Genomic DNA, 25,549 nt, shown 5'->3' on the forward strand with positions numbered 1-25,549 from the left:
GAAAAACAAACGCCTAATCCTGAAAATAAGGTTGAGGCCAAACTTGAAGGAAACACACACTGAAAACTTCCTGTCATTCTGATGAGTGAAAACAAAACCTTGAAATATGATCAGGGAAAGATAAAAAAAAAAAAAAACACAAGACAAAACAAAAAAATCAGTCTTCAAAATAATAAAAACATGGCAAAAAATATGGGCAAGCATCTCTTTGTGAGATTTAGTGTCCTATCATACTCAAGTTCATCAAAGGGGTCTTTTAAAGACCTTATTTTGCATGAAGCTTCATGTTCTCACTCACTCTATATTGAATGCAGGCAAGTGTGTCCCAAGACAGAGGATTCCTAGGTTTGCATTTCACCAGGTCCTGTATTTGGGGACAAGTCCAGTTGTCTATTTTTTCCCCCCTATGGCATCACCATCTACCTAATCAATGACTCTAGAACAAATCCTTAACTCATCTCCCTTTCATTCTTCATGTTCAATGAGTGAAAAAGCCCTGACGGTCCAACGTCCCGAAAAGCTCCCAACCCTGTGATCCACTCACAGTTGCACTACCACTGCTTCTATTCAGGTCCTCCCAGTGCTTCCATGAACCTGCCCTGCACACTGTTTCTAACAGGTGATTTTCAGGTTTCTTTGCTCCCTAAGATTCCTTTCTTTTCAAAAAGCAAATGTGATTATGGTACTCACCCCTTCTGACAAGGAAAAGTCCAAACTCGAACCCTGGTGCTTCAGCTGTCCTTCATTTTCCCAGACCCACACGGCTCCCACCCTGTGTGCGCTTATTGCCAGCCACGTGGAAGGCCCCTAGCATTCACTCTGTGGGCTTTCTTTCACTGCTTCTTTGCACAGTCTCATGACGTCTTTCTATTTTTCAGCCTGGCAAACTCTATCATCGTTCAAAACTGAACTTGCTCAGTTCAGATTTACCATCATGATGAAAAAGCTTCCTTGATCTTTCTAGATACATGTATGCACTTCCCACTAGCACTCACCATGCTGCACTGAGGCTCACTTATTTATATACATAGAACCAAATTATTACCTCTTTGAAAGCAGGATATCCACCCATCCATTCGTTTATCCATTCATAACTTTTTTTTCCCATGGTTTTTAATCCATTGATAACTTTTTTAGAGCTTATATCTTCCAGAACTTAGCTCAGGGCCTGGCTCAACACAGATGCTCAATAAATGTATTACAAAGATCCAAAAAGAGTGCAAACTGGAAAGAGTGCTCTGGAAAACCCAGACTTAGAAAATTCAGTTAATTGAATGTCACTCTCTCTTTGGACATGGAGGCTAACAGAGGCTTTCCATTCAAACACGGACTCACTTTTGCTGAAACAAGCCTGCATCTTTTTTTTTTTTTAACCTGGGGAATGGCTTCTGACATTCAGAATTTGAATGACATGAAATTCAAAATCCACAGCCATCTCACAAGGCAAAAGCATAACTTATGGTTTTGACCCTAAATCAGCTATTAAGTCGAAACTTTGAAACAGATTGTCAGGACATGTGGGAGCCACTAGATGATTATATATACAACTCCCTCCTTTTCTGTATCCAATGGTAGGCACAAATGTTTGTGGATTGCACAGGTATAACTGGTACCATATGTTTAAGTGCATCACGACTTTTCTACAGGCAATTCCTAAGGCCATGAAAACAGCCCTCTGCAATCCATGAGGGTATTCGTGGATTACTTTCAGGTACTTAGCACTACACGCTCTATGTGTAACATGTTTTACCAATTTTCCTCCATTAGGTATGTACTCTCATCCCATGTACAGACTATTCATTTTGCATAAAGACTGGTGGCAGCTCAAAAAAGCAGAGATGGCTTCATGTCATCAGCAAGTCAATGGAGAAACAGGAACATAACCTGGGGCTCCTGCATGCCCCAGTTTTGAAAACGTTCTTTTTCTGCCATAGTCATTAGCAAACATTGTAGGTGTTCCTTCTGCACTCAATGTATTTGTAACTCAAAGTGTGTGTTCTTAAAAACCCTCATTGAAACAGGCTGGAAATCTATAGGGAAGCAAAATGAATGTGCAGTGAAGGAGCCCTTTTTTAAAAACGTTTTCTCGGTGGCATCTGCCATTGTTAATTGAGAAGCTCTTAGAATATGAAATGCATAATTCACCTGTGACTCTTGAATTGTGTGATGAGGAAGTAATGTTTCCTGCCGTTCATTCAGATCATATGGATATCTTTACCACACTGAGAATCCAATGAAAAAATTTGAGTACAAAAGCCTCTTTGTATCAGTGACTTGGCCTTAACCATGGAGAGCTTGCTAGGAACTTCAGATGGTATTTAGCGCTCACAGGCCATGGGCAAGACCACAGTCTTCCTTCTCGAGGCCTGTCTACAGGGAAGACGCCCACTGACTTCAAGGACTTGGTCACAATGTAGAGCTTACAGGGAGAGCCCAGGCAGGGAACAACTGTAGAGATTTCTTAAAAGATCAGATAATCAGGAGGAGAGGACACACCTGAGTATAAGAAGCATATAAATTTAGATACAGGGAGAGCGCTAAGTGACAATGTAGAAATCAGGAGAGAGAGGTGCTGGTTGACAAAGAACAAATGAGCAGCCACGCTTCAAAGCACAATTATTCTAAACTTGTCCCCAGCAGTGGGAGTCTCCTACCCAACAAACCCAGTGGGTTTCTTTCCCTTTTTTCTTTTTTCTCTTAATCCCATGCAGTCTAAGAAAATACAACCTAGCTCTGGGTTGAGTTTTTAATCACCATTAAAGCAGTGGGTTCCTCCCACTCCAAACTCACCCCCAGGAATACTACTGCTCAGTGGTGCTGGGCGCAGGTGTAGGGTGGAAGCCTCCAAGAAGCCAGAGGGATCAGGTAGTGAGTTCCAGGTTCTCCTTTCACTGTCTCAACCAGCTGTCTAGCAACGTGTTAGGTGCTTCTTCCAAGGTCTCTCATTGATATTCACCATGACCATGTGCGAGTACGAGCCTCTTTGTGACTCTCCTTGTGGTCCTATAAGCAGACCTCTGGTTCCTCGTTTGCAAATGGAAACGAGAGCCCTGGTGGCTTCATGGGTGCTGCGCAGAGTACAGGAAACCAGTGTGTGAGATACAGTGCCTGGCACCTAGGGAGGGCTTCACAGGCCTCAGTTCCACAGTGATTCAATCTACATCATATAATTTTGCCCTGAATTATAAATTACCTTTTAGTGTTTATGAAGTGTTTTCCACAGATAAAAGAATTTGGTCTCCCTAAGTGGGTTACAGGATGGAGTGGCACACAGGCACTCCCCTGCACACTGCAACTAACGTTCACCACAGCTCCAGGCACCTGGGAGGTACTCAGCAGCTAGTTATTGCCCTGACTCTGGGCGAAGCCGACCGCGCTACTTCTAGCAACAACCACCAGCTTTGTTTGCAGGTGGAGATGGCAGCAATGGGAGGCGAGTGACTGCAGGGCTTGGATTCAGCTCAAAGGCAGAGCCTGACCTGATTCAGTGATTCACCCCCATTTTGTTGGATAACAATGCACACTGAACGGTCACAGATCAGCTTGCTACAAAAAGGCTTGTCAGAGCAAATTTAATTTCCAAACTTTAGAGGCTTTCCTGGCAACCATTCTGAGGTCGATTTCCTTTTAAATTTTCTTCAAGATCACTCCAGCTTTGAGCAGCCCTTGGGTATCCCATTTACAGTTGTGGCAGTCACCCCAGTCATTAACGGTCCTCCCCCAAACCACCCTGACATGGCAGCCCCTCCTTTACCCCCTTCACCTCATTTTCTTTATATTGAGAGCACTTCTTGCCACCTGATTTGTAGTAGATATGTACTGGGCAGCTGTCTGGTTCTCCCTACCATCTATGGGAGATTTTTGTCTCAAACTTCTGAGCTTGCATGGATTTTTCAATCTTATTTCCTGACTGACAAGGGCATTGAACTTCCTTGGGAGCTTCTGGTTCAACTGAGCATGTGGTGTTTGCCCAAATTCAATATGAGAAACCTAAGGGTCCATGCCAAGGGGCAGCCCTGCCATTGCATGTCTACGTGTCTCAGCCTTCTGAATGGCACTGTGAACATCAACACTTCAAGCAAGATTCATTCACTCATCTAATTCATTGGGAGTGCCTATGGTGCACTAGGAAATCTGCCACACTCTGGGGACTGAAAAATAAAACAATGGCATCTGCCTTCAAGAAGCTGATGGTCTTGGGCAAGATGGAAAGACAGCTACAACAGAGCAGGATCCGGGCTAGGATTCCAATGAGAGCTCACAGACCTAAGGAGCAATCAAGGAGGCCCCTCAGCCAGGCAGGAAGGCCGCTGGAGGAAACGAGATTCAAGTTTTCAAGGACGAGTGGGAATTAGCCAAGTGAACAGAATAATGAGGAGGAAGGGCAAAAATAAGCAGAGAAGGGCTTCCAGGAAGAAGAAGTAGCGAGGCCTGGAGCTTGAGATAGCAGGACTCTGTAATGGCAGGGCATGCAGCCTGGCTGTGCCACAGGATGCAGGGGAAGAGCTGAGGACCGATCCCAGGGAGAAATGTGAGGCGCAAGTAACAGGTTTCCATGCTGAGCTTGGAATTTATTCTGCAGGCCAAGGATACAACCACCAGAAGGTTTAAACACAAACCAGAAGACAGTAGCTTCACATTTTTACACTTTCTATGTCTATAAACTGTGCCCATAGCCTGACCAACTTCCTCGGATGGGGAAGGCACCTTGGTGTAAATGGATTTCTACTGTGAGAAAAACGAATCAGCAGCACGTCCCTTACTGATGACGGAGTATCAGCAGCAGCCTGTGATGCCAGGTTCTGTTAGGTGGAAAACACCTATGTATTATCTTCTCTGGGTTTTACTAGCAGGTTGGAATTATTCACCTGAAATTCAGTTCCTGCCGTTTCTACTGAATACACTACACTTAACTTACGTCAGGAACAGAATATGGCCATACCTGTGGGAAAGAAGACAAACTCAGAAGGCTGTCTTTTCTGCTTCCTACCAACCCTTCATGTACAAAAAAATAAGGACAGGAGACTAAATGCTGTATCCACATGCTGGCAAACACCCGAACGTGTTGCCATCAGCCAAGATCCTTTGGTCTGTTTTCACATACAAGGTCTCAGGACCACCCACAACACTTCTAGATCTGCATTTCACTCCTTAGTGAGATGAGGTTTATGAAGTACTCAATAGACATTTTACTACTTAGTAATACACCCATGCGTCAATCCAAGGACACTTAATACCTATTTCTTGGACTCATTTAGATGCAACTCAATGGTCTAAGTATTACTTTGCAAATTGGTTGAATATTCTTCTGAACACATTCTCTTTTTATAGTTTGGTTCATACCAAACATCGTATCTATGTTCAGTACATACACAGGTACCCCAATCATCAGGTCTCATATTTCAAGGGCTCTCAGGTTAAGTGTTAATTATTGTACCACCCACTAAAAATGAGTGAGTCCTCAAAGAACAACAGTTCAATGCCTGTGGGCATTTCTATCTGTTGATTAGCAGAGTAGCTGGCAGCCAATGGGGCTCTGGAGTCAGGGGAACATACTCAAATCTTGATTTACTACTTTCAATGATTGTCATGACTATAGAGGACACAACTAACTTTCCTCTTGTATTTTTAGAGTGTCTACTCTCGGGAGGATGTGTTCCTATGCCAGGTGTTTAGAAGATGAGCAGGACAAAAACCCTGTCCCTAATGAGCTCCCCATCTGGTCTCATGGACTTGGCAGAATAGATCACATGTCCCCAAGAGAGGTAGGTCACTGCACTGTGGGATTTCAGAGGGGCAGCTGATTCAAGTCAGGGGACATCCTGGGAAACGGCACGGAAGTGCAGGAATCTGCAGATGGCTTTGAAGGACAAGCAGGGTGTGGACATGTGCACATGGAGGGAGGGCTGGGCACCTGAGGATGGTAATGGAGAAGGCCTAGAGAAGGAATTTTTTCCCTCAACAGGCCATGCAGAGTGGCTAGAGATTCCTTGAGAAAGTATGAGATGACTTAACTTTGCTTAGGGTAGACTGGAGGGAGGAGTTTGAGGTGGGGTGGATTTGGTAATGGCTTAGGTAGGAGACCAGACCAGGGAAGGAAGAGCAGCGTGGACTGGAGAGGACATGATATGGAAACAGCGGGGCTGAAGGTGGCCACACCAACTAGCTGATGGGACGCTGGTCCGAGAAGACCTGAGGATGCAGAGACCTACTGGGGACCATGAGCCCTGGCAGCGGGCGGGTGCGGGAGGAGGCTCCTGAGCTCCTCTTTAGAACCTCTCAGGGGAAGAGAGTAAGAAGGGGGTGGAAAGAGGATCTGGGGCTCACCCTGAGACGGCAGGGCTGGAGGCTGAGACTGTGGCAGCATGATCGGAAGAGGAAGGCGGACCCCACGTGTTCGTGAAGGGGGACAGCGCAGAGGCGACGGAGGGCCAGGTGAGCTCTAAAGGGGGGCAGCTTGAGGGAAGGCGGTAAGAACAGGGTGAGGAGAAGGCACTCCCGGGGAGGCCGGAGGGCCGGGAACATGCGGTGGGCCGGGCCCACAGGCAGAGCCTCCCCAGGAGGGACGTCAGCAGCTTTATATGCCACAGACGAGAAAAGAAGGATGACGCAGGAGCAGAGGCCATGCACTTGTGTGTCTGCGGCTGCTCTCAACCCTGGTGAGCCATTTCATTAGAGCGGCTGGGGCCGGAATCACACAAAGGACTCCAGAGGGAGACGGAGGAAAGGGCGGCGCAGCCGCATAACCAAGGAAGGAGGGAAGGGCTCCCTCCCAGAGACGTCGCTGGAGTCAGCAGACAGGCCCCTTCACGGGAGTGGTTTCAGTAACGTGCTACAGACAGAAGAACACAGACTCCAGCCGCCCAGCAGGAGTGAGCTGGGAACGCCAGTTCCTTGGACAGGTTTGGAGGACTGGACTCCAACTGTGGGAATAAAACTGCAGAAGGTCTGATCAGATGTGCCGAATGGTTTTAATACTTAAAACACAGAGCACTTTCCTGGGCCTCAGAGGGCTCCCATTTTTTTGACTTTACAAGGGAAAAATCACCCATCTATGAACTGAGGTCTAGAGAAGCGGTATGACCCAGTGGATGGGAACTGCACCCTCACCCCAGCTCTGGCAGGTGGTCACTGAGACTTGTCTTAGGGCTATTTTCTTCCTTCCGAAAACAGGAGGGAGCTGGTGGTGGAAGTTCCTGTCTCACGGGGCTGTCATGTGGATTAAATGAAATGAGATGAGGTTTGTAAAGTACTCCGTAGACATGCAATAAATGATAGTTACCATTAATTAAAAATGTGTATTGATTAATGCCCATAATAATACTAATCAAGTCTGACACTGAAATTTACAAATGCATTACACCAGCCCGTGAGGACATCAAGTGCTAAGGAGTTTGTGTGGGTGGTTTCAATTAAGCCCCCAAATTCAAATACATTTAGATTAACACAGCTCCAGATTAAGCATGGCTTTCCAAAATTTTAGGCTCCCAAAAACAGCTCATGATGTGGAGATTTCATTCAGCTTCTAAGGCTAGACATGATTTTCCCCCCCTTTTCCACTTAAAAAAAAAAGCCTCACCAATCCCTGGCTGATAACTATTTATCAATTGACAAGTAATTTGCTTCTATTATACTACTTTAATAACACCTAATATTTTCTAGTAACTTATTATGAAAGCATTTCCATATTATCTCATTAGATCCTCAAAATAACCCCATAAAGTAGGCATGGTTTTTATTTTACATACTAGAAACCCAGGCTCAGGGAAGGCGAACGATTTATCTTAGTACACTCACATGCCCTACGGAGGAGGCAGGGCCCCCGCCCAGGCCTGCACAGCCGTGCCCCTCATGGCTCCCACGTGGATGGTACCTCCTGGATTTGGGCCTGCAGCAGTTCTCAGGCGGGGCCTCAAGCTCAGGGCGCCAACATCCTGCACAGACTACTAAAATGATCTGTACAGAGAGCTGGTTTCCAAAAGGTCACTGGCCCCTAATTTTCACTAGCACCAGTTGCTTTATTCAATCAAAATGAATCCAGTGATACAAGGGAAGAGTCATGTTCCCTGCCAGTCCAGCAGCGCCACTCCAAAATCCCACTGCTTGTAACTGGTTGGGAGCTGGGAGAGAGCTTCCAGGGAACACGTGGATGCTTCCTGAGTGCGAGTCCCAAGCGGAGCCACAGCCACCGGACTCCCTGGGCAGAGCCTGGGCCCACCAACACCACCCTCACTCCCCTTTCAGCTACAGGAAGCCCCCCCCACCACCACCACAACTCTGGTCTGCAAGGAGTGGGCCGCAGACCTTCTGAGCTCTCTCAGGCCAGCTCAAGGAGTCACCTCCTCTTGTGGGGATTATGATCCGTACAAAAGCCATCAATTTGCTCAGCACATTACAGCTTACAAAGTTTCTTATACACTGTTGTTGCCTTCTCTCTATTTGGAAAACAGTTCAGTAAATACATAAAATCAGAAACCTGCACTTGACTTGCACAGAACCACCATTCCTCCATCATATAGTTCTCAAACTCTTTTCTGTTCTGGTAAACGTAATGGGTGGACATCTCTGTTCCCCAAATTCTTCCCTATCTATACTAGACAGTATCCCAGAAAATCAGAAGAGGAAGGAATACAGTGCAAAATACTACAAATCTTTTTGTTAAGCTACAGGGGTAGAAGGGCAAAATAATGACGCCACTGGGAGAAAAGGATAAAGAGTAAAAAAACCCTGTTTTTAATGTAAACACTGAATTTAATTTTTTAAAGGTTTTTCCTCCAGTCTTCCATTATGTAGGTAATATAATCAACATGCGAAATTAGTCGATGTATTAGCAAAAATGATCTTATTGTTAACATAACAATATACAGAATTCACTGATTTTAATGTGTTGGTTGGAAATTTTACTTACCCCACACTGTCTGCCTTTGATTTAGTTACCACAATTCTTATTTCTAACAGACATGTTGGTGGCATTATTAACTGCCCGCGAGGTAGACATGGATTTCTTCATCTTTCCTTCTCTGTATTCATTTAATTAAAAACCTATCCCTGGGCGAAATTTTAAAATACTGTAAAATCAAAGCAACAGTAAAATCACAACTCACAAGTACGATAATCTGTGATTGCAACAGCTATTAACTATACAGCTCTTCACTCCACTTACTCACTATTAGCTTTGGGGCAGGCAAGATGGACTGCAGCAATTTACAACTCCTAGCACAGTGGTTGTGAATGGATTCCTGTCTCTTTTACTCAAGAACGTACCCTGGAATGCTTACAGGTGTACTGACGTTACAAAGGGATAAATCTGAAAAAGCACAAATATATTTTTGAAAGTAAATTGGATTTGTGGTGAATAAAAGTAACCTTAAAAACAGATGGGAGATGGCGGAGCCAAGATGGCAGCGTGAGGAGAGCAGCAGAAATCTCCTCCCAAAACCACATATATCTATGAGAATATAACAAAGACAACTCTGACTAAAATAGAGACCAGAGGACACAGGACAACATCCAGACCACATCCACACCTGAGAGAACCCAGCGCCTCGCGAAGCGGGTAAGATACAAGCCCCGGCCCAGCGGGACCTGAGCGCCCCTCCCGCCAGCTCCCAGCGGGAGGAGAGGAGTCAGCAGGGAGGGAGAGGGAGCCTAGGACTGGTGAACACCCAGCCCCAGCCATTCAGACAAGAGCACAGGCACAGTGCATGCGTGGGGTCCTGGATACTAGGGAAACAGGGTGGCAGGACCGGTGAGTGGGTGCCTGAGGCCGACGCCGCAGAACAAAGAAACAGGAGTGGCCATTGTTTTTTATTTTGATTTTTTTTGGCAAGTGCTTTTGGAAGTCTTAAAGGGACAGGGACCTCAATACTAGGGTAACAGGGAAGCAAGACCAGTGAGCAGGTGCCTGAGACCGGCACCTGAGGACAAAGAAAATCGTGCTTTTTTCTCTTTTTTAATTAATTAATTGATTAATTAATAATTTCATTCATTTATTTATTTATTTTGTTGCTGTTGTTGTTTTGGTTTGGAGAGTGCTTTTTGGAAGTCTTAAAGGGGCAGGGCAGGACACATAGTCCAGAGGCAGGGAATCTGGGGATCTCTGGGCACTCTAACCCCCTGGGCAGCAGGGAGCACAGAGGCCCCTTACGGAGATAAATAGCCTCCCAGCCGCTCCCCCTCCAACAGGGCTCCACCATTTTGGAGGAGCAGCCCCAGCCAGGCCAAGCCCACAGCTAGCGTGGAGATAAACTCCATAGCAGCCGGGCAGGAAGCAGAAGCCCTGTCTGCGCACAGCTGCCCAGCACAAGCCACTAGAGGTCGCTATTCTCCCAGGACAGGAAGGCCACAAACCAACAAGAAGGGAAGCTCTTCCAGCTGTCACTCCTACCAGCTCTGCAAACTATCACCACGAAAAGGCAAAACTACAGACAGACAAAAGATCACAGAGTCAACACCTGAGAAGGAGACAGACCTAACCAGTCTTCCTGAAAAAGAATTCAAAATAAAAATCATAAACGTGCTGACAGAGATGCAGAGAAATATGCAAGAGCTAAGGGATGAAGTCCAGAGGGAGATCACAGATGCCAGGAAAGAGATCACAGAAGTGAAACAAACCCTGGAAGGACTTATAAGCAGAATGGATAAGATGCAACAGGCCATTGAAGGAATAGAAACCAGAGAACAGGAACATATAGAAGCTGACGTAGAGAGAGATAAAAGGATCTCCAGGAATGAAACAATACTAAGAGAACTATGTGACCAATCCAAAAGGAACAATATCCGTATTATAGGGGTACCAGAAGAAGAGAGAGGAAAAGGGATAGAAAGTGTCTTTGAAGAAATAATTGCTGAAAACTTCCCCAAACTGGGGGAGGAAATAATCGAACAGACCATGGAAATACACAGAACTCCCAACAGAAAGAATCCAAGGAGGACAACACCAAGACACATAATAATTAAAATGGCAAGGATCAAGGACAAGGAAAGAGTTTTAAAGGCAGCTAGAGAGAAAAAGGTCACCTATAAAGGAAAGCCCATCAGGCTAACATCAGACTTCTCAACAGAAACCCTACAGGCCAGAAGAGAATGGCATGATATATTTAACACAATGAAACAGAAGGGCCTTGAACCAAGGACACTGTATCCAGCACAAGTATCATTTAAATATGATGGCGGGATCAAACAATTCCCAGACAAGCAAAAGCTGAGGGAATTTGCTTCCCACAAACCACCTCTACAGGGCATCTTACAGGGATTGCTCTAGATGGGAGCACTCCTAAAAAGAGCACAGGACAAAACACACAACATATGAAGAATGGAGAAGGAGGAGTAAGAAGGGAGAGAAGAAAAGAATCTCCAGACAGTGTATATAACAGCTCAATAAGCGAGCTAAGTTAGGCAGTAAGATACTAAAGAGGCTAACCCTGAACCTTTGGTAACCACGAATCTAAAGCCTGCAATGGCAATAAGTACATATCTTTCAATAATCACCCTAAAAGTAAACGGACTGAATGCACCAATCAAAAGACACAGAGTAATAGAATGGATAAAAAAGCAAGACCCATCTATATGCTGCTTACAAGAAACTCACCTCAAACCCAAAGACATGCACAGACTAAAAGTCAAGGGATGGAAAAACATATTTCAGGCAAACAACAGTGAGAAGAAAGCAGGGGTTGCAGTACTAATATCAGACAAAATAGACTTCAAAACAAAGAAAGTAACAAGAGATAAAGAAGGACACTACATAATGATAAAGGGCTCAGTCCAACAAGAGGATATAACCATTCTAAATATATATGCACCCAATAAAGGAGCACCAGCATATGTGAAGCAAATACTAACAGAACTAAAGAGGGAAATAGACTGCAATGCATTCATTTTAGGAGACTTCAACACACCACTCACCCCGAAGGATAGATCCACCGGGCAGAAAATAAGTAAGGACACAGAGGCACTGAACAACACTCTAGAATAGATGGACCTAATAGACATCTATAGAACTCTAGATCCAAAAGCAACAGGATATACATTCTTCTCAAGTGCACATAGAACATTTTCCACAATAGACCACATACTAGCCCACAAAAAGAGCCTCAGTAAATTCCAAAATATTGAAATTCTACCAACCAACTTTTCAGACCACAAAGGTATAAAACTAGAAATAAATACAAAGAAAACAAAAAGGCTCACAAACACATGGAGGCTTAACAACATGCTCCTAAATAATCAATGAATCAATGAATAAATTAAAATAGAGATCAAGGAATATACAGAAACAAATGACAACAACAACACAAAGCCCCAACTTCTGTGGGACGCAGCAAAAGCAGTCTTAAGAGGAAAGTATATAGCGATCCAGGCACACTTCAAGAAGGAAGAACAATCCCAAATGTATAGTCTAACATCACAATTATCGAAACTGGAAAAAGAAGAACAAATGAGGCCTGAAGTCACCAGAAGGAGGGACATAATAAAGATCAGAGAAGAAATAAACAAAATTGAGAAGAATAAAACAATAGCAAAAATCAACGAAACCAAGAGCTGGTTCTGTGAGAAAATAAACAAAATAGATAAGCCTCTAGCCCAACTTATTAAGAGAAAAAGAGAATCAACACAAATCAACATAATCAGAAATGAGAACGGAAAAATCACGACAGACTCCACAGAAATACAAAGAATTATTAAAGACTACTATGAAAACCTATATGCCAACAAGCTGGAAAACCTAGAAGAAATGGACAACTTCCTACAAAAATACAACCTCCCAAGACTGACCAAGGAAGAAACACAAAAGTTAAACAAACCAATTACGAGCAAAGAAATTGAAACGGTAATCAAAAAACTACCCAAGAACAAAACCCCGGGGCCGGACGGATTTACCTCAGAATTTTATCAGACACACAGGGAAGATTTAATACCCATTCTCCTTAAAGTTTTCCAAAAAAAGAAGAGGAGGGAATACTCCCAAACTCATTCTATGAAGCCAACATCACCCTAATACCAAAACCAGGCAAAGACCCCACCAAAAAAGAAAACTACAGACCAATATCCCTGATGAACATAGATGCAAAAATACTCAACAAAATATTAGCAAACAGAATTCAACAGCATATGAAAAGGATCATACACCATGACCAAGTGGGATTCATCCCAGGGATGCAAGGATGGTACAACATTCGAAAATCCATCAACATCATCCACCACATCAACAAAAAGAAAGACAAAAACCACATGATCATCTCCATAGATGCTGAAAAAGCATTTGACAAAATTCAACATCCATTCATGATAAAAACTCTCAGCAAAATGGGAATAGAGGGCAAGTACCTCAACATAATAAAGGCCATATATGATAAACCCACAGCCAGCATTATACTGAACAGCGAGAAGCTGAAAGCATTTCCTCTGAGATCGGGAACAAGACAGGGATGCCCACTCTCCCCACTGTTATTTAACATAGTACTGGAGGTCCTAGCCACGGCAATCAGACAAAACAAAGAAACACAAGGAATCCAGATTGGTAAAGAAGAAGTTAAACTGTCACTATTTGCAGATGATATGACATTGTACATAAAAAACCCTAAAGACTCCACTCCAAAACTACTAGAACTGATATCGGAATACAGCAAAGTTGCAGGATACAAAATTAACACACAGAAATCTGTAGCTTTCCTATACACTAACAATGAACCAATAGAAAGAGAAATCAGGAAAACAATTCCATTCACAATTGCATCAAAAAGAATAAAATACCTAGGAATAAACCTAACCAAACAAGTGAAAGACCTATACCCTGAAAACTACAAGTCACTCTTAAGAGAAATTAAAGGGGACACTAACAAATGAAAACTCATCCCATGCTCATGGCTAGGAAGAATATCATCAAAATGGCCATCCTGCCCAAAGCAATAAATAGATTTGATGCAATCCCTATCAAATTACCAGCAACATTCTTCAATGAACTGGAACAAATAATTCAAAAATTCATATGGAAACACCAAAGACCCCGAATAGCCAAAGCAATCCTGAGAAGAAAGAATAAAGTAGGGGGGATCTCACTCCCCAACTTCAAGCTCTACTACAAAGCCATAGTAATCAAGACAATTTGGTACTGGCACAAGAACAGAACCACAGACCAGTGGAACAGATTAGAGACTCCAGACATTAACCAAAACATATATGGTCAATTAATATTTGATAAAGGAGCCATGGACACACAATGGCGAAATGACAGTCTCTTCAACAGATGGTGCTGGCAAAACTGGACAGCTACATGTAGGAGAATGAAACTGGACCATTGTCTAACCCCATACACAAAAGTAAATTCAAAATGGATCAAAGACCTGAATGTAAGTCATGATATCATAAAACTCTTAGAAAAAAATATAGGTAAAAATCTCTTGGACATAAACATGAGCAACTTCTTTATGAACATATCTCCCTGGGCAAGGAAAACAAAAGCAAAAATGAGCAAGTGGGACTATGTCAAGCTGAAAAGCTTCTGTACAGCAAAGGACACCACCAATAGAACAAAAAGGCATCCTACAGTATGGGAGAATATATTCATAAATGACAGATTTGATAAAGGCTTGACGTCCAGAATATATAAAGAGCTCACACGCCTCAACAAACAAAAAACAAATAACCCAATTAAAAAGTGGGCAGAGGAACTGAACAGACAGTTCTCTAAAAAAGAAATACAGATGGCCAACAGACACATGAAAAGATGCTCCACATCACTAATCATCAGGGAAATGCAAATTAAAACCACAATGAGGTATCACCTCACACCAGTTAGGATGGCCAACATCCAAAAGACAAACAACAACAAATGTTGGCAAGGATGTGAAGAAAGGGGAACCCTCCTACACTGCTGGTGGAAATGTAAATTAGCTCAACCATTGTGGAGAGCGTTCCTCAAAAAACTCAAAATAGAAATACCATTTGACCCAGGAATTCCACTCCTAGGAATTTACCCTAAGAATGCAGCAGCGCAGTTTGAAAAAGACATATGCACTCCTATGTTTATTGCAGCACTATTTACAATAGCCAAGAAATGGAAGCAACCTAAGTGTCCATCAGTAGATGAATGGATAAAGAAGACATGGTACATATACACAATGGAATATTATTCAGCCATAAGAAGAAAACAAACCCTACCATTTGCAACAACATGGATGGAGCTAGAGGGTATTATGCTCAGTGAAATAAGCCAGGCAGAGAAAGACAAGTATCAAATGATTTCACTCACCTGTGGAGTATAACAACAAAGAAAAACTGAAGGAATGAAACAGCAGTAGAATCACAGAACCCAAGAATGGACTAACAGTTACCAAAGGGAAAGGGACTGGGGAGGATGGGTGGGAAGGGAGGGATAAGGGGGAAAACGGGGCATTACGATTAGCACACATAATGTAGGAGGGTGGGGACATGGGGAAGGCAGCATATACAGAGAAGACAAGTAATGATTTTATAACATCTTATTATGCTGATGGACAGTTACTGTAATGGGGTATGTGGGGGGGGGACTTGATAATGGGAGTCTAGTAACCATAATGTTGTTTGAGTAATTGTACATTAATGATATCAAAATAAAAAATAATCAAACAAACAAATAAATAAACAGATGGGACAAGCTGGAGAGCAGAGCTAGGAAGACTGGCTAAAATCAGAGAAAGTACAAAGTGAGGGTTCTTCAAGGTTGGGGTCTGGCAAATTAAACCAGAGAAGGACAAAGAAATTAGAGACACAAGGATGCTGGAGAAAGTCCCTCTGAAATGGCCAACCCAAGGTCTGGGTTGGGTAAAGACGAGCTGGGTAGTAGTCAGGGAAATGTACATGTAAATGAGTCTGAGATGCTGGAGGTGGAGCGGTGACGGAGAACTCCTTGGCACATGATGATGGTGGTTGGAGGACAGTCGGGAAGTAGGCAAACCTCTCTGGCTGAGGAGACCAGGTAGCTGGTGGGTCATTATTCTTGAGTCTAGTATATTAGAATCCAGACATGACAGAGTGAAAAGGAAGGCTGTGAGCCTGGCACAGAGTTCACCAAGGAACGTGAAAGAACATTCCAGAAAATAAAGAGAAGGAAATAAGCAGCACACAGGCATTTAAAAGGGACCATTAAATGAAGGAAGCAGAAATACACTGAAGAGGTGGCCAATGGTAAGACACATTCAGTCCTCTTCTCAGCTGCCTGGAGCAGAGGGACCAATCATGTTGGCTGTAGGCAGGTTTACGGGGAAGGCAGAAGTTAGATAACTGGAGGAGGGAGGGGTGACCAAGGAAAGGTGCCCCAGGGCAAGAACACACACTACTGTCTACACACATGGCCAAGGCCCTCGGCTTTCTGCAGACATCATGTAACACAACTGGGCTCAGTCACTACAACTCCTAGACTGGTTCACATGTAAACTACTGTTTCCTTGTTTCTCCTTGTGGTTGATTCTCTTGTCGTTGCACAGATTAGAAGTATTTATTGAATGGCCTGCCAAGTGCGAGAGCTCTCAAATAGTCCTTGACCTTAGAGAGAACACAGTGTAGTTGGGGAGACACATATGGTAACTGACAATTGTAAGAGTATTTGGCAAGTCTAGTAATAGAAATGAATACAAGGGCCAGAAACTACCAATGTTATTTTATATTTATTCCCTAGCAAAAACTCATTATCAGTTCATTACTCTGAACAGTCCAGACAGTCTGTAATCTTGGATTTTGTCATTTAACTTATGGACCATTGTCATATGTGACAATATTTCAAATGTATTAAGTCTGAAACATTAGGAAAAAAGACTTTACTTAACTTTTCTAGGACATGATTGGCAAAGCCTCTTATATAATTCTGAGAATCCCACCTTAAACACACACATCATGGACACACGCAGAAATACCTGAAAGCCTTCAGGACTCAATCTCTATTATTTGAAGGTGAATTGTTTTGGCTTGCTTGTTTTGAGGTATAGACCCCCATCTTTTAAATTGTAGTTGAGTCAAGTAGTGATAGAAACTATCAAGTGAGAAGAAAACATGAAAAAAAGTTTGTATATTATGGTCCCAGTTTTCTAAAAAAAAAAAAGAAAAGAAAAAGAAAAAGAAATATCAAAACAAAACAAAACCTATGTTTGCAAATGCATAGAACCCCTAGATGACTTGACAAGAGATTTATTTTGGGTGCTGAGAGGGGCTGGCATTTTATGTTAAGTATTGCCATAAAGCTGTTCTTTAATTACAAGTTGGTATTACTTTTGTTGTTAAAAAGAAAAATCCATGCAGGTTATCTTAAAGGGAGTAACTACCATCCATGACTATTTTAAACACATTCATTCTTAAAGACTCACAGATGCTAATATAATGCCCCTCTAGCTCCGAAGTACCATCCCACTCCTAAAGGGGATTTGGACCTTGCTGCTGGTGGTCTTCCCTGTTCAGCTGCTTAACAAGTCTAAAAACCTCTTCCTGGTACCAACTACCCCTGCAGTCTAGCTCTGCTTCCTCTCCCCTCGCCGACTATCCCCTCACTAGCTCCCATTACCCCTACTCCACTCTAGCCAGACTGGTCTCCTTGCTATGAGGATTCCTTCTTCTGTATGTTTGCTCCCATCTGCTACTTCTGCTTGTATGGACTTCCTTCTGCCTGTATTAATCCCACTCACCCTTCAAAGCCCAGCCATAGTCCCACCTCTTCCAAGAAGCCCTCCCTGACTCACCAATTCCTTCTCCTCTCCATGGCTATAGCTATGAATATCCACACACACAATTTCTCACGTCACTCTGTTCTGCTCCTCTAACTCAGCACTACTGGTACCTATTATTAACTTAAACTCTGAACTTCAATCAGTAGTAAGAACTTCATTTTAGTTTCCTTTGGAAGATTACAAGGACCCTGAACGTAGGGGCAGGGGCCAGGTCGCTACCCTGGATAATGGACGGATGTGTATTTCCACCACGAGACTTCCATGACGTGGCACAGAGGTTAAGGGCTGTGGGTTCACACAAGCTGCACCATGTATGTTTTGTGATTTTACACCCATCATTTCAGTCCTCACTGTCTGTTTCCTTCTCTGTAAAACGAGACTAATAATTTGTGCCTCCAATTCATTTGACATATTAAGTCAGATGACAAATTTAAGGCAATCAGAATTTTAAAAAAAATATGCTTAAACTATTCATTTAGGAATTAAAGAAGAGACATCCAGAACCCTTATAACAATACCAGAATGGAAGACTTTCAAACTGATCAAAGGGGGAAAGAAAAGAGCAATGATAAAGAATTCAAGGACTAGATGAAGGGTTTTGAAGGTCCTGTGAGGCTCGATGTGGCTATCGCTGCAGCTTGGAAGAGGGCTCACAGCACATAAAAATAAAAGATGACATAAGGAGGGTGGCTTGCATGAGTCATCTAAGAATACTTTGTGTCCCTGAGGAAGCTGAAGAACCTAGCCCTGGATGACTTCTCCAAGAGCAGCGTGCTGGTAAATAAAACCTTAGCGGGGCCCTGAATTCTCAGCCAAACACCTCCTTTGGGTTGAGCTTTATGACTCTGAATCTACTTACAAGTAGAAAAGCCTCCAAGGCAGGAACATATCCCTTCCTGGGCATAAAGAACAAGCGACTGAATCCGGCGAAAAGCAAGCAGATCCTACCTAAGCCTCTCAAGTCACTTTGGCCTTTCTTTCTTTATTTCACCATTTTTATATTTAACCACCACCACTGGGATTTTTCCATAACTTACCATTTAGGATTACAGATGAGTTAGCATGAAATATGTCCATCATTTGGACATGCTTCCTTGGGCCACACCATCAAAACTCATGTAATTTATATATATATATATATAAAAGTTATAGTTGTTTGGAAAAGGTTATTTCTGGCATATTTCTCTCATCACTGCACTTAAAATTTTTTTTTCACCTGCTCATCTTGCCTAGGACATACTTTCTGCTCTAGGAAGGCTGGCCCAGGATCCCTATCTCTGAATCATGACTCACTCATGCCAGTCCCCCAAATCCAATACCCTTCCTTCTGCTACTGTAAAATCCTCTAATGCAGAACAGTATTGGAAAGAGAGGAGGGCCATCTATGAATCATATGAAGTCTCAAGAGACTTTGAAGGATTTTTATATCAAATATAACTAGGCTAAAATATCTAGCTCCAGTTCCAGGGAAAGAAAATTTGAGGTAGGCAAGAAGACAAGGGAAAATTCTTCCTTTCAAAAAGAAACCAAGATTAGTCACTTTTCAATGACTCAACTAAGAGCGGAATATATTTTGTGCCAAAGAATAAAGCAGATTTCTTCTTTCTTCTAGATACTTCCCACAACAGAGGCTCTAGAGGACTTCAGGTAACGTCTCAGCAGTTTGCCAAGAGATGCAAAGTCAGATATGGAATTATGGAGCAAACTCAAGTGTTGCTAGGAACTAGCTCTGAGTGAGTCTGGAAATATATGCTTATATTCCTGGTGAACAAATGTTTTCCTTGGCGTGGGAAGAGGGAGATGGGTTTGTCGGCAAAGTTCCCAGGACATGGAAAACTTACACTTGAAATGATTTTTTTAAATCCTTGGCACATGAAACTGTGGCTAATTCAAAAAGTTACAGAAATCTCAGGCAGGTGGGTTTTCTGGAAAGGTCTATCCATGATATTTGACATCAGGGTGGTGATCATTGTGGAAGCTCCCTATTTGCTATTGAGGCCTTCTAGTAGTTTCCCCTGATAACTTCTGAATGCACAACAGAGGTTACAGAATCATCTGTACAGGTTTGTACCACTGGAGTTGCAGACCTCCAAGTCATTACAGTAGAAATGCCATCCTTCATAATAAGCATTAAAATAAACTCAAGATCGCACATTAATGTAGAAATTCTGATGTCAAAAAGGGAAGGTTAGTATTCTCTGGTCAGATAATTTTGAGAGCAGAAGAACCTATTAAAAATTATGGCCAAACCATTAAAATGATGCCTTGTATCCCATGTGCTATAAACGATGTAAATCTTTGTACTTCACAATTATTCACTTGAGAGTCTCCATTTCCCTATGTCATTTTTAAAGAAACAACCTCTTCTTTCTTTCGCCCCCAAGAGAAATCTGATTGCAATTGGAACCTGTGTGGAAGGTCTGATGCCCTAGCAACTAATTGGATCCTCTTAAAGGTTGAATTTTATGTCTGACCTATTTAGAAATCTGAAAAGGTTCTCTTTGAAAAGCAGGCATCTTAGATCTTAATTTTTCAGTGTCAAGTATTGCTATAGTCAAGGTTAAATGAATTGACAGTTTGGCAATAGATTCAACACAATTCTCAGAGATTTTCCTTTAAGCTCAAATATAATTCATATGCAAACATTTTTAAAGCTATAATACCCTACATTTCATATATGAAATGAAGAATATACTTAGGTCAAGTTACACTTGAAGTGAAGTCTAGAAATATTCCATATATTAAATATAAGGGTCTATAATATCATTTGTTAACGTCTGGATTAATTTCATGGGTATTGCTGTAATTTTTCCGTCAACCATCTATGGCAGGAGTCAGTGACATTTGACCCAGGGGCCAAATTCAGCCTCCCTTGTTTTCGTACATCAAGTTTTATGGGAACACAGCCATGTCCATTTGTTTACACAGTGTTTATGGCTGCTTTCGTGCTACAATGGCACAGTTGAGAGGTTGTAACAGAGCATATGGCCCACAAAGCCGAAAAATATTTTCTATCTGATCCTTTCCAAATGTTTGCCAATCCTTGATTTATGGTTTGTAGAGATTGACCAGTATTAAGTCTCATAAAGAAAACTCTCTAATATACTATGTTAAAAACCCTAGTGGACAAAATTTCAGGCAGAAAAGAAAACTTTATTAATGTATGAGTTCTATTGATTAGTTTCACTCTAAAGCTTCTCTGAATTTGGATTTAACTGCAATCAAACTCTGTATGTTTTTTGGCAAAGACACAGAGAATAAACTAGCGCCCTCCAGGGTGAATGCTTGTGTACACTTGATCTAAGAAGTGTCTCTGCTACCCAGTGACCACATCAGTGATGCCACCTCTCCAGCTCTACTACATTTTCTGTCTCCTTCTGGGTGTTGTAAAGGTTTACACTGTCTCAACCTACCATTTCCCACCTCTACAGAAGGTCTTGTTATGCAGGGAACAACGACAATGTTCAAAATGCTTTCACAGACGACCTTTTCCCCTTGGCAGAATAATTTGTCAGAAAATTTTCTGAGAGCAGTCCCTAGAATTCCATCTTTGGAGGGTCTGTGTTTTGAACTTGCCCCCTCAGTAGAAATGAAATAAACTTACCCTCACACAATTTGATTCTGAGGACTTAGTAAAGACTTAAGAGACTCAAGGCCACGAACTGAGCTGAAAACTGTTAGGCCTCCAAGAAATCACTGAACACTAGAAAAAAGTCAGGACGTAGTATGTACCCACACCTAACTGCCCCCACTCACAAGTCAGGGGACAGAATCAACAGCCCAGCCACAAGTACAAACAGAACACTGAGATCGTCAATAGAAAGGAGGTAATCAGAGTTGGGTTGGGGCAGTGAAACTTGGTTTTCAGAGGAAGGAGCCATTAGTCATCAGAGAAGGCTGGGAACATCAGTTCTTGTTAGTGAAGCCACTCAGGAATGAGTGTGGTGGGACAGAAGGGCGACTGTGACTGTGTTGAGAGGACTTGGATATGACAATAACAAACACCTGTGGTTCACTGACTAGAGGTGTCTTTGCAAAAACAGTGTGTATCAACTATTCTAGAGTGTAGAACAGAAGAGCCAATTGAAAAGTTGTAACAGAAAATCTTTTGCTAAAAAAAATCACAAAGCTCTTTACAACATTTTCTTATAAATTAGTAATAGCAAAGACTTCTCCACTGGGAAGACTACATGGAGATTCTACACTATGGAGGGAGGGGTGATTGCCTCAGTGTCTTCCCTAGCCTGCACCTGGGGCACGGACCTAAAAAATTTACATTATCCATACTCATACTTGTTTCATATCCAGTTTAAGTGTCTGATTTTTGTTTTAAACGCATCACAGTAGCTACTTCTCAAGGCAGGCAATTCCATATGGCATGAAGGGGTAGACAGAAGAAAAATAATCTTTTCTTCTGGGGGAAGTTCAAGGGAGTAAAAAACTAGAGTGTGACCACTGGTGACTGCTTATAAAGGATGTAGCTGAATTTTAAATTGCATATCCATTGCCCATGCATTGTGTAGCTTCTCAAACCTAAACAAATCTCATAACTAAACTACACTGCTCTAGTTTCTTTGTTATTTTATAGATGTCTATGTGTATTTTTTGGTACTGAAAGCAGAAGACTTGGAAAAAGCCTGATAAAACCCAGTCCTTTATTTTGTGTGACAGAAGGAACCCTATAAACACAAACACAGCAGCGTACTTCCTTTTGTTGACAACCTTATGATTGCCCCTTAACGCATTGTTTAGAATACCAATTACATGTCATTTCTCATTATCCTACACACAGAACCAATGCCACATAGCCATTGCTTTTCTTTCCAACAACCGATCACAAAGAATATATAAGGGATTCACGTGCTGGTGAAACATGTCAAGATGGACAGCCCAGAGCCTAAGAGCTCTGTTTACGTACCGAACAGGTGTGTGGCCAGGCAGCTAGGGTGAAATCTTCCCTCCACCTTCTCAGGTTCCCTCCCTTACAGGGCTCCCCGCTGGGTTGGGAGAGAGAGTGGCTTTGGAAGAACCTTCTTTCCCAGCTTGCTTTCTTATGCCAGAGAAGACTGGCTCACTCTCAAGGCTGCAAGCATTTGACCACTGCAAATAGCAGTGAGCATGTCGACTCGTTTTATTCACATCCCTCACTAAGGAATCAGAAAGCCAAGGACACACTGGTGATTGCCCCGGTTTTATGGATCTCTCCTCCCCTCAGGCCTGCAACACATTTTTGGTTCTTGTGTTCACAGTGTCCTGGCATCTGTAGTGTGGGAAACCTTCACTGAGAGCCAATAGCCCCACAGCTTCTCCCTATTAAAATGTGCAATTGGATTTCACATGCATGTTTCAAACACCATTCAAGGCATGATTTACAGGCTACTGTCTAGCCCCACAGCTGTTTTTTTATCCCCCAGAGTTAGCCGTTCCTAGGAATCTACCACTCAGCTCCCTAGCAAACAGTCCTCCCATTTCAACCTCCTCAGTCATTCTTGGGCATCCAGAACCTATGCACGGTGTATATTGTAATGATTTCAAGAAAATATTTATTGTGCAAATAAACTATTCATTATTCTTTCCAGAGAGCTATTTATTCATGAGAATAGTCCACTGGATGCCTTCTTTCTATTTACCCCACCTTCTAACCAAGCTTTTTTAAATCAAATTACACTAATCATTGTCACCCCATTGATATGTTATTGATATACATTAAAAACAGCCCAAGTTCCTGGAACTGTAATGTAGGCCTCACTAAACAGTTACCACCCAAGGACTTTCAGAGTCACTATGTTTCTCCGCAAGAGGGGAAAAAAAATCACTTTTATACATTGCAGATTATCTTTTGGGGCTGAACAGACAGGAGATCTGTGTTATGCAGTTATTAAACATCACCTATCATGTTTCTGTGACCATCCCCCCCCAAGGTCCTAACCTAGTCCAGCATCAAGAATCACCCCAGGAAGGTTGAGCCTGAGGCTTAGGGTTACAGTCAGCTCAATACCATGCTGACAGTACCTTCTGAACTGTTGACTTTAAGCTATCCGGAGGACGAGAATGGTAGTGTACTTATGGTTCTTTGGTGCACAGCATAGATCCTGGCAGAGAGAATGGACTCTAGAAATGGACTGAACTCAGCTCTTCTTAGCCTATGCAGAAGAAGATGATCGGTGCAGTGACTAGTCTGTGGGGCTGCCTTGTCTGTGACCAAGACTCGCCTTCCATGGAAGAAGGACAAAGGAAAAAGACGGGATGACATTGAGAGAAATGTCTCAGGGAAAACCTCTGATGGAAATGGGGTTTGGATGGTCGATTTCATCCAAGTGGCTCCAGAAGTGTAGCTTCCATTTCAGATGAAAGCAATGAATTAAAAATCATGTTAATAAAGATGTTATAAATTTATGTCAAGGTGTATTTTGCCCTTTTGTGCAACATACCCATCTTTTCCAATGAACAGACTCTCAAATTGCAAAAGGGATATTTTCCATAGACTCTCACATGTACTCTCCCTTAAACCTAGCTTTAAGACTACATTTTCCTGGAAAACACCACCGCGAGGCTTCCTCCTCCACTTAAACCACTACACAACAGATGAGGAGACACTGTGCTCCTTACAATCCAGTCATAATAACAAGCCTTCTTCGTTAAATAGAAGTCCGTTAACATATGAATACCAATAAGGACCTGTTGTTTTTAGCATAGCATTTAATGATTTTGCCAAAGGAAAACCCACCAAGTTCTACAACTCAATAAAGGCAGCTTTTAGTTTCAGGACTTACCTTTTCCCCCTACAGTTGTCTCCATACAGGCCTCATGAATGAAGATTACTCATTTACTCTTTTGAATAATCTGATAATTGACATGTCCAGTTGTCAGATCTTCAGATTACCTGGAAAGCCTATCTTTTTAAACCCTTACATTAAAAATAACCCCAAATTCATTCTTGTTACAAATGGTCCCAGAGGCCAAAACTTCAGTCAAAGGGTAAAAACTGCAGAAATAAAATGACTGTTTAAAATACCTACTATGTGTCAGATGTTATATTAGCCATTTTACATGTATACCTTGTTTCATAATCAATTAAGGTAAATATCATTCTCCAAGTTTACATAAACAGAAGCTAATACTGCCCACAAAAAAACACAACTGGGAGAGAAGCAAGCTTCAAAGCCAAGGCTTTGTTGCGAAGAGCCCATGAATTAGCTTTCCAGTCCACTAAGCTCCTCCCAAGAACGTAACAGTAGATCTTGGGTACAGTCAGTTCCCTGACCAGTATTCAAGTGAGAAATATTCAAGCTGGTGGTAGATACCTGGTTACTAGAGATGCTGCAGAGATCTGAACATCAGAGGGGCACAGAAGACTCTAAGGTCATCTACCTCTCTAAGAATTTATAGGCTTCCTCCTCTCCTAAGCACCCCATTCTGCAGCCACCTAAGGTGAGCTGAGTAATCAAAACACTTCTGTTTTTTGGTCTGATCAAAACACTAAACCATCCCTTTGCTCACTATGCCACACCTGTATGGCTTCCTGTATTTCTTCTGAAGCTCCCTAGCTGGGCAGTTAAACTCGCTTCCTAACAGAAGCTTCTCAACACCCTTCAGCTCTAAGAAATCACTGTGTTATACTTGCCCCATCCATTCCTACCCTGCATCCTGAGTAGTTAACTCACAGATCTGGCATTTCTATACGCTTCATGGTACATTTTTTTTTAGGACAAGACAGAACATAATAAGTAAATAAGTAAACAAAGCAGTTGACCTGCCTGGCATTCCATCCACTTTCTTGCTCACAACCACGAGGGAAGAATCCCAGCATCAGTTCACCCCACACGATGTGCCCGTCCCACCAAGGCTCGCGA

The 25,549-nt window shown here is 42.5% G+C and overlaps 1 protein-coding gene across 8 annotated transcripts in view; it reads right to left on the reverse strand.

Annotated features, from left to right (window-relative positions):
- Positions 1 to 25,549, reverse strand: part of ZNF462 (zinc finger protein 462) — a 133,659-nt gene that overhangs the window by 37,437 nt on the left and 70,673 nt on the right. The window lies entirely within an intron of this gene.

Source organism: Manis javanica, chromosome 2 (genome assembly GCF_040802235.1).
Source record: "Manis javanica isolate MJ-LG chromosome 2, MJ_LKY, whole genome shotgun sequence".
Lineage (NCBI taxonomy): Eukaryota > Metazoa > Chordata > Mammalia > Pholidota > Manidae > Manis > Manis javanica.